The 7,495-nt window shown below is 38.5% G+C and overlaps 1 non-coding gene across 1 annotated transcript; it reads left to right on the plus strand.

Moving 5' to 3' along the window:
- The first annotated feature begins 5,938 nt into the window (after nt 1–5,938).
- Nucleotides 5,939–6,011, plus strand: TRNAV-CAC (transfer RNA valine (anticodon CAC)). The gene has a single exon. It is a non-coding gene; the product is annotated as a tRNA-Val (tRNA).
- Nucleotides 6,012–7,495: the final 1,484 nt, after the last annotated feature.

The raw sequence follows: 7,495 nt of genomic DNA on the forward strand, positions 1-7,495 counted from the left end.
GACTGGCTGAGAAAGGTAGTTTTTGTAGCTGGACATATAACTGCCTTCAACAAAAATCTGAGTTCTCTTGATAAGGAAGAAGATAATGGTGGATCTTGGGTGAACAACTTGTAGTCTGTGCCCTGGATACAAAATACAGTAGTAAAGAAGCATAATGCTTGAAACATATCAAAACTGTAGCTCCTTCACAACTGGCAACTCCAAGCAACACTGCTGTGCTCTGAGAGAGTGAGTAGAGTGAAGACGTGTTAGGTTTTCTCGTGAAACACTTACCAGGACTGCCCTTCTCTCCCAGCCCTTGCCCCTATCAGGCTTTTCTAGAGGAAGATGCTGGGAAGCTGCACACTGTCTTGGAGGACATAATCTCTTCATGGAGGTTTGAAATGGGATGAGGAATGTTCTACCTTGTTACTTCCACATCTGCTTCATTTATCTCTTCTCTGATTTTCCTGACAAATTTTTGGTGGAATCTAGTTGTGTATTTGATCCCCATAAAAGGATCATTCCTTTCATGCACAGGGGAGGGTAATCTATGTGAAGAAAGGCTACTTTACTCCCTTCTGTGACTCCACCACCAATCTAGGAATATCCTGGAAGAATTGCTTCTCAGAACTGCTTCCATAAGCAGCCTACATCCTGGCTAAGCAAAGGGAGAAGAAACACTTCCCACATCCAGGGCTGTCCAAAAGAACGTTCTGTGATGACAGAAATGTTCTATATTTGAACTGTCTTATATGGTAGCCACTAGCCACATGTGGTTAGCAAACCCTTGAAATGTGGCTACTGTGACTGAGGAGGTAAATTTTAATTTTGTTTACTTTTAAATACTTTAAATGTAAATAGCTCACAGATGTCAGGGTCAAGGTGGCCCCTGAGGTTCCCATGGCTTTTCCCTTAGGTTCCAAAGTGGTTGTTACAGTTCCCCTCAAGAAGATGGAGGAAACCCAAAGGAAAAACAGAGCACACCAGTTTGAGTCCACTTCTGTTTAAAGAGCTTTCGGCAGCCCAGCAACTTTTGCTTACATCTCATTGGCCAGACTGTGTCATTGGCTCCTGCTATGTCTTAAGACTGGCTGAGAAAGGTAGTTTTTGTAGCTGGACATATAACTGCCTTCAACAAAAATCTGAGTTCTCTTGATAAGGAAGAAGATAATGGTGGATCTTGGGTGAACAACTTGTAGTCTGTGCCCTGGATACAAAATACAGTAGTAAAGAAGCATAATGCTTGAAACATATCAAAACTGTAGCTCCTTCACAACTGGCAACTCCAAGCAACACTGCTGTGCTCTGAGAGAGTGAGTAGAGTGAAGACGTGTTAGGTTTTCTCGTGAAACACTTACCAGGACTGCCCTTCTCTCCCAGCCCTTGCCCCTATCAGGCTTTTCTAGAGGAAGATGCTGGGAAGCTGCACACTGTCTTGGAGGACATAATCTCTTCATGGAGGTTTGAAATGGGATGAGGAATGTTCTACCTTGTTACTTCCACATCTGCTTCATTTATCTCTTCTCTGATTTTCCTGACAAATTTTTGGTGGAATCTAGTTGTGTATTTGATCCCCATAAAAGGATCATTCCTTTCATGCACAGGGGAGGGTAATCTATGTGAAGAAAGGCTACTTTACTCCCTTCTGTGACTCCACCACCAATCTAGGAATATCCTGGAAGAATTGCTTCTCAGAACTGCTTCCATAAGCAGCCTACATCCTGGCTAAGCAAAGGGAGAAGAAACACTTCCCACATCCAGGGCTGTCCAAAAGAACGTTCTGTGATGACAGAAATGTTCTATATTTGAACTGTCTTATATGGTAGCCACTAGCCACATGTGGTTAGCAAACCCTTGAAATGTGGCTACTGTGACTGAGGAGGTAAATTTTAATTTTGTTTACTTTTAAATACTTTAAATGTAAATAGCCACATGTGGCCGGTGTCTATTGTGCTGTAGAACATAGTACATACCTTTCTCTTTCCTGTGTTTTAGAACTTGCTGGGTGTGTGTATGGGGAAGGAGGTGGTTAGAGTCACCACGTAAGTCACATGCTTGGTGTTCCATGGTCTTCACTGTTCCACCTTGCCACTGAACTTGTCTCTCAGAGGAAAAGGAAACATGGTATTTTGGAACTAAATTCAAGATGTTAACTTGACATTTACACATTGAACGTATGTATAAGTGGAAAGGTCTCCTAGGAACAGATCCTGTGATTGATTTTAGTAATAAATGGTGATGGGAAAGGCGTAGTGCTGGTCATTTAACATTCCTAGTGAACATTATGTGTTCCTAGTCAAAGTTAGCAGAGATTATTTTATTCTGTTGTGTAATTCATTCTGTGTTACTTTATTTTTTTAATATTGTGGCTGCTAAATGATACTTCATGTCTGTTTTTCAAAATACTTTGTGGTTTATACTTTTAAAAGGCTGTGAAATAAAAAAATAATTATATGTAACTCAGCTTGGTGTGTGTGTGAATTATTATTACCCATACTTTTTGAAGAGCTAATTAGGATGAGGTAAATGGATGGAAGGAAATATTTATTTTTGTATCAGATTTTCTTTATAATGGGCATGTTTATATGCCAATTAACGTTATTTTTTAAAAATATTAAATGATTCTTTCATTGTATACAGAGTTTGGGTAAAATATGGGGGTCGCAATGGTATTGAGTAATTTTTTCAAGTGTCTGGGTGTTTTTCTACGCTGAGCATTACTTGACTCTTGTCTCAGTGTCCTGTTTTGGGTTGTTTGTCTTTTATTAATGAGTTGTAGGGATTCTTTTTTTATTTTGTTTTGTTTTGTTTTTTTTTTTTTTGGCGGTACGCGGGCCTCTCACTTATAATTCAGATGTTGAATCTCCTAGCACAGTGGTTCTCAAAGTCTAGTTCATAGATCAGGCACATCTGCATTCACCTGGGAACTTGCTGGAAATGTGCATTCTCAAGTCACACAAGTAGCTTGTGATTTAACAAGCCCTCCAGGTAATTCTGATGCAAGCAAAGTTACAGAATCACTGTTTTAGACTGATCCTCTATTTTTTTTTTTGCTCCTTCCTCCTCCTCTGTCCTCAATGTTATTCTCCAATCCTTCAACTGTGTTTTTCATTCCTTCTATTAGGAATACCAAATATTCATTTCACTCTCAACCACTGCACCACCAGGGAAGCCCATGAGTTGTAGGGATTCTTAAAAATATCCTAGACACTACCCCTTTATCCCAGTATGTGCTTTGCAGTAATTTTCTTCTAGTTTCTGGATAGCCTGTTCATTTTCTTAACAACGTCTTTAAGAGAGGGATTTTTAAATTTTGAAGATAAATTTATCCACTGTTTTCTTTTATTGCTTTCCATGTCCTCTTCCTGTCTTTTAGGTCACAAAAATATACTCCTGTGCTTTCTTCTAGACTAGAAGCTTTATAGTTTTAACTTTTACTATGTCTGTTATCCATCTCAAATTAATTTTTGTATATGCTATGAGGTAAGGATTGGGTTCTCCCCCCGCATATATATGAACAGTTTTCCCCCCATTTATTGAGAAGACTTTCCTATCCCCATTGGATTGCTTTGGCATCTCAGTCAAAAATCAAATGACTATTGATTTGACTTTGTGGGACTATTTCTGGGCTCTGTATTCCATTCCATAATATCATCTTTATGCTACTACCTCAGTGTCTTGATTACTGTATTTTCACAATAAGTCTTGGTATTCACCACAAAATGTTACGAACCTGAACTTTTTAAAAATAAACTTCTACTAAAGATTTAGTCTACACGCAAAAAGTAATTTCAGTTGAAAATGGTTAAATTCAGTAAGAAAACCCGACTATGATACCAGGCTTCCTTTATTCTTGCTTGTAGCCCCACCCATAATCTGAATCAAGATCTAGAGTTGAACTTGGTTAAAAGGATCCGTATAAGTAGCAAAAATCCTTTTTTTCTGTTTTTATAGTTGAGAACAAACTGTGCTTTTTTTTTTTTTTTTTTTTTTTTTTTTTTTTTTTTTTTTTTTGCGGTACGTGGGCTTCTCACTGTTGTGGCCTCTCCCGTTGCGGAGCACAGGCTCCAGACGCGCAGGCTCAGCGGCCATGGCTCACGGGCCCAGCTGCTCCGTAGCACGTGGGATCTTCCCCGACCGGGGCACGAACCCGGGAGGTGGACTCTCAACCACTGCGCCACCAGGGAAGCCCCAAACTGTGCTTTTTAAAGGGACTTTTTACTAGAAAGCTAGTGATACAAAACAAACCAAAAAGCATAGAAGCTCATGAGTTGTTAGGGTCCCAGCTTCTTTACCAACCTAAGTCTAGCCACAGATTGGACTGCCTGGCTCAAGTATCAGGACATCCATTCTGATGCTTTCCACTCATCTCCATGGTGGCTGACATTTGAGTGGTTGGATACCAGATCATGCTTTTTAGAAATTTAGCTGAGGTAGTTTGATTGGCACCGAATCATGTCTCATGCCCCATTTTATTTGCATGCAGTTTTCCAGACACACTATTTCTTGTCCTTTACACATCTCAACCAGGGACTCATTGTGAAGTCTCAACCCATTATAGGAAAAGCAAATGATCGCATCCATCTCCTACTACTATAATCTCACCCCACTCCTTGGAGCTAACAGTTCTTAACAGTTTGCTATCATCTTTTGAAATGATATTCTGTGTATTTTCATGCTCTTACAATGTGACTTTGACATTGAGAGATAGGGTCTGTGTCCCTTCCCCTGGAATCTGGGCAGGCTTGTGACAGTAGAAATTGGCAGAAGTGACACTGACTTATGAAGCTAAGTCAGGAGAGGCAACACAGTTTCTCCGTTTGATGGAATATCTACTTTTGGAGCCCTGAGTCACCATGTAATATTGCAATATCCTGAGGCCATCATCATTTTCTGAAGGAGCTCAGGCAAAGGGAGAGGCCCCTTGTAGTGGCGTAGTTGAGTGTCCCCACAGATGAATAACTCAGTGAATAACTGTTGAGTCCTTGCAGCTCCTTCCAGACTTCCTGGAGCAGAGACCAGGCAGTCTCACTGTGCCCTGTCTGATTCCTGGTGGTTGTTTTAATTCACTAAGTTTGGGAGAGTTTGTTATAGCAATAGTAACTGGAGAATATGTCTTAGAAAATTTTCATAAAAATAGAATCATCTTTATTTTAAATTGCTGTAGAATTCTCAGCAATTTAACAAGTATATGCTATTGATGGACATGAAATTCATTGCCAATTTTTCTACAGATTGTATTTATACAAGTATGATTGTTGGGTTAGTTGGTTTAGAAATCTCAAGAGTTGGTAGATACTGACAATCTCAATCCTAGATGACTGGGCCAGTATCGATCCATCCGCTTTCCTATACTATTTGACATTATGGGTCTTTTAAAATTTTGCCGTGATAGTGAACAAAAAACAATAGAACCTTATTGGTTTGATCTGAACCAAAGAGGACTTTGTTCCTCTTGTTTCATGTTTATTGGCCATTTTAATTTCCTCAGCTCTAAGTACCTATTCATATATTTTCCCTATTTTTCTAACAGGTTTTTATCTTTTTATAAGTAATTTATATATACTAGAGATATATAATGACTACATATATAATGAATATATACATAACATAATGCATATATAGTGACTATATATATATATATATATATATATATAAAATCACTAAACATGTGTGCATATATACATACAATCAGTAATCATTCATCAGCCGGAAGTTGAAACTTTTTTCTCATAGTCAGTTGTCTGTGTGTTAACTTTGTTTTTATTTTATCATACTGATGTTTAAAACTATATATACACGTTGTTTAATTGCCATAACTATTTGTGGCAGCACAGTCGTCTCCCTCATTTTATGTTCATTTTTCAAAATTTTCTTGGCTATTTGTGTGTGTGTGTGTGTGTGTGTGTGTGTGTGTGTGTGTGTATTTCACATAAGAAGTTAAGAATCAGGGACTTCCCTGATGGTCCAGTGGTTAAGACTCTTCGCTCACAATGCAGAGGGCCTGGGTTCGATCCCTGGTCAGGGAACTAGATCCTTCCTGCCGCAACTAAGAGCCTGCATGCCGTAACTAAAAAAGATCCCTCATGCCGCAACGAAGATCTCGCAGGCTTAAATATTAAAAAAAAAAAAAAAAAAAGAAGAAGTTAAGAATTTGTCAGTTTCCATTAAGTAAAACTCCTTTGGATTCTGGTTGGGATTACATTGAATTTATACATTAATGTTGGAGAAGAATTGGCATCTTTTAGTCCTTTAATGATGGCTTAGATTGTTCACCACATATGGGCAATCTTGGATATTCCTGCTTAAGTATTTTATAGTTTTGCTTGATAATATATAGGAGATATTAAATGGTTATTGCTCATAAAAGAAAGCAATTGACTTTTATTTTATTTTTGAGTTTATTATATTTTTATTGGAGTAAAATTGCTTTACAATGTTGTGTTAGTTTCTGCTGTACAATGAAGTGAATCAGCTATATGTATACACATATCCCCTCCCTCTTGGACCTTCCTCCCACCCTCCCCATCCCACCCATCTAGGTCGTAGAGAGCACTGAGCTGAGCTTCCTGTGCTATACAGCAGGTTCCCACTAGCTATCTATTTTACACACGGTAGTGTATTTATGTCAAACCTAATCTCCCAGTTCATCCCACCCTCTCCTTCCCCCCCCCTTTGTCTACATGTCCATCCTCTACGTCTACGTTTCTATCCCTGCCCTACAAATAGGTTCATCTGTACCATTTTTCTAGATTCCACGTATATGTGTTAATATATGATATTTGTTATTCTCTTTCTGGCTTACTTCACTCTGTATGACAGACTCTAGATCCATCAATATTTCTACAAATGACCCAATTTCATTCCTTTTTATGGCTGAGTAATATTCCATTGTGTATATGTACCACATCTTCTTTATCCATTCATCTATGATTGGACATTTAGGTTGTTTCTATGTCCTGGCTATTGTAAATAATGATGCAATGAACATTAGGGTACATGTGTCCTTTTGAATTATGGTTTTCTCGGGGTATATGCCCAGTAGTGGGATTGCTGGGGCATTTAGGTCTTTAATGCATTTAGAGTTTATTTTTGTGTATGGTGATAGGTAGTGATCTAATTTCATTCTTTTACAGGTAGCTGTCCAGTTTTCCCAGCACCATTTATTGAAGAGGCTGTCTTTTCTCTATTGTATGTTCTTGCCTCCTTTGTCATGAATTAGGTGACCATATGTGTGTGGGTTTATCTCTGGGCTTCTATCCTGTACCATTGATCTACATTTCTGTTTTTGTTCCAGTACCATACTGTCTTGATTACTGTAGCTTTGTAGTATAGTTTGAAGTCAGGGAGGCTGATTCCTCCAGCTGTAAGACCAGAAACTATAAAACTCTTAGAGGAAAACGTAGGAAAAACACTCTTTGACATAAACCACAGCAATTGATTTTTATACATTGATCTTATATCTCGCCCCTTATTAAACTCCTCTATTTACTGAATAATAAATTTTTTTGGT

Source organism: Lipotes vexillifer, unplaced genomic scaffold (assembly GCF_000442215.2).
Source record: "Lipotes vexillifer unplaced genomic scaffold, Lipotes_vexillifer_v1.1 scaffold231, whole genome shotgun sequence".
Lineage (NCBI taxonomy): Eukaryota > Metazoa > Chordata > Mammalia > Artiodactyla > Lipotidae > Lipotes > Lipotes vexillifer.